Below are 3,092 nucleotides of genomic sequence, written 5' to 3'. Positions count from 1 at the left end.
CACGCAGCACCCAGGGTTTAGTCAGGTCTGCTTACAAAAGTGGAGTTTAAAGTTAGCTGCTGACAGGTACAAGACAAAATCTAGAGCAAGATATTGTCAAGAAGGAACAGAGAATAGGTAGGTTCAATGCTGTCATCCACTGCATAATGGCAACAGTGATGCAAATTACCACCAGAGTAGCTACTTGAAATACTGTGTATTAAAATATACTGTATGCATAACATAGTATGTGGAAAAGGTGAATTTTTGCCACACAACAAGGTTCTCACATTGACATTTTAACGTTTTTGTATGCATAATTTTATGCTGTTTTCCTGTTTTCAGATTTCTTCGCAGTGTATCCTATAGAGAGTTTACAAGGTTGGTGCATGGACTAATTGGCAAAAAGCAGATACCCCTACCATCTTGTGCATACATGGCCATAAGAAAAGTGTTTCCAGTTAATGAAAAGGAAAACTATACTGGGATATGCAGACGAATCTGACTCAGAATAAAATAATTGTATTGAAAGTTTGTACAGACATGGACAGCTCCCCTTTTGTAAAAAGATAATCACATAGAATATTTTTATTTGTATCAAGCCTGGATCAACCGAGATGAAAGTTAGTGAAGGAAACTAACATAGGGTAAAATAGATTATGTGTTATGTGGAAAGTGGCTAACACACAAATATTTGAATTTATATACTCAATTCATGTGTTGTGAACACTTATTTCCTCTTTTCCATGTCTCAAAAGTCAAAACGTGCCATGACTTGCATCTTGTTTTGATCTGGGCTTTAGGGTTTAACTGTGCTTTTTATTTCAATATTATATTTACATTGCTTCGACATTACATGTTATTTGAAGTGTTCACATGGTTATTGGTTTTTAGGGCAGTCCTTTACATTTTTGTGCCCTTTCATTGGCTGTTTGCACATTCTGCAGCGCTTTACAACTTCTTTCTTCTTAGCTGCTTCCTTCTGTTTCTTCTGTGCCAAAACCTGTGATACTGTAAGAATTTACCAGCTTTTAGAAACAGTAATATATCTAAATAGTAAGGAACTGAGAAGTCATATTTTGAAGCAATAAACATATGTACTTGGAGTAGTGGGTGGGATGTCTTTGATTACCATTTTACTTCTTTCTCACCATTTTTTTAGAGCCTCTGCATTTGTTTGCTTTTCAAGCATTGTGTCCATTGGCTTTGGACAAATGTCTTTGAGCTTCAGCATCGCATCTTTAATTTCTTTTTGTGAAGCAATGCAAAATGCTTCATAAATCTCCTGGATATATGCTGTAAGATAAAAAGCAAAATGTTCCATAAATCTCCTGGATATATGCTGTAAGATAAAATTTTATCTTCTGTACTGTATGTAGAACAGCAGTATATTAAGTAAACTTTATAATATGGTAAGGTAAACTTACAGAAATCTGGTGCAACTTTATCATTCCTAACTGTTGCTTCACCATTTTTAAATTTAGGGTAAGTGAATTTCAACCTTTCACTCTTGTCACTTTTTCTTGTTTTTAATCTCTGTGCAGGTTAAAATTAAAATAAACCACAGCCAGTATATGTCTAAAAAACAATTGGAGCAGTTTCAATAGAGGTGTGCAAAAATTTTTCATGCAACAAGTTACTACTAACCTGCAGTACTGTCCTCGATACCAGTATGCTATCATCTTTGAGGAACACTGATTCAAAACACTATGAAACCCTTCTAGGCAACTTGTCTGGTCTAATGGAGAGGCCTGCTTAATTCCTTTCACCAGTCTTGCATTAGTTAATGCAGCAGAGACTTTCTCATGGAGTGTTGAATCTGAAGGATAAGAAATAAAGCAAATAAGTGCCAGAGTACAATCCAATTTTAGGATAGTAATATAAATATGGTATTTAATACAAACCAGTTTTAAGCCACTTTCTTGCTGGAATGTCATTGCCATGAGCATATTTATTGAAAAGTGGATCATCGTGACCTGTATGTTGGTTGGTAATGTGGTGTGAAAAGGACTTAAATTTGGCCGCTATCACCCATACCATCACCATCAAATGTTGTTGTCGCACTCCACTGCAGACGGTTCTCACAGGGTTTAATCCATTCTTCTAAGGCTTCACAGTTTTTCTTTTTTGCAATTTTCGAAAGAGCCTTTCAAATTTCTAAATTAAACAGGAAACCGAATTGAATTTAAATGTTTTACATAATTTGTTGGGCTTTATGTATTACAATCCAATTTAATCAGGTTGCAGCATCTTGATATAACAACAGCGCAATCAGTTCTTTAACTGCCGAAAATATAATATATGTTACATCATTTATTGACTACTTTTTGGTATTCAACTTACTTTTCTTTAAGTGCCATATGTCAAAATAGTGTGTGATGCTTTTCAGTGTAGCTCACATGTAATTTGCAATTGAGGCATGTCTGTCCGAGATGAATGTTTTTATGTTCAATCCTTGTTTCAACAGGTAATCCATACAGGACTTAAGCCAATGAACTCCATGGCTGGACTGCTTCCTGCCTGATTTCTCTATATTAGAAAAGTACTACTTATATTATAACTACATACAATGGTAACACAGATTACAGTGATTATATTGTACCAAATTCATATAAAGCAACCCAATTATCCTACTTTACTGTACCTGAATAAGGTCAAAATGAATTATTTTTCCCATTGAACTGCAAAACATTGTATAGGCACAATATTTGGCAGAGTGCCCCATGCTGTCGTGACGGCCATCTCCTGCCAACACCAAGCCTTCTTTTACTGCCTTAGCCTTATCCAATAGTTTAGCCTTTTCCAATATTTTAGCCTGGTATTTTTTCCAGTACAGATATACAGGGTGTATGAAAAAAATGTCCCAAATGTAAAATTTCCGTTTTTCAGGATATTTTGCAGAATTTGGCAAATTTTTGTGTTCCTAGAGATAGATAAGACTTATCTGGTATACCTAGGCCAAGTTTGGTTTTTCATTAACAAAATTATGTTACTGGGGGGGTGGTTCCTTTCCACTGATATTGAGAGGGCTTGCGCGCGAAAATGTGAAGCTCAAATTGAGATATTATTTAGCTGTCTAAAAGTAGGAAAGCTTTTTAATAAACTGTCAAAGT

The 3,092-nt window shown here is 35.2% G+C and overlaps 1 pseudogene; it reads right to left on the bottom strand.

Moving 5' to 3' along the window:
- Nucleotides 1–947: 947 nt before the first annotated feature.
- LOC114529563 lies at nucleotides 948–2,818 on the bottom strand (annotated as a pseudogene).
- Between the last annotated feature and the right edge of the window lie 274 nt (nucleotides 2,819–3,092).

The sequence above is a fragment of the Dendronephthya gigantea genome, unplaced genomic scaffold (genome assembly GCF_004324835.1).
Source record: "Dendronephthya gigantea isolate DGI-Jeju-01 unplaced genomic scaffold, DenGig_1.0 000057F, whole genome shotgun sequence".
Classification (NCBI taxonomy): Eukaryota; Metazoa; Cnidaria; class Anthozoa; order Malacalcyonacea; family Nephtheidae; genus Dendronephthya; species Dendronephthya gigantea.
This window is presented reverse-complemented; position numbering and strand designations above follow the sequence as displayed.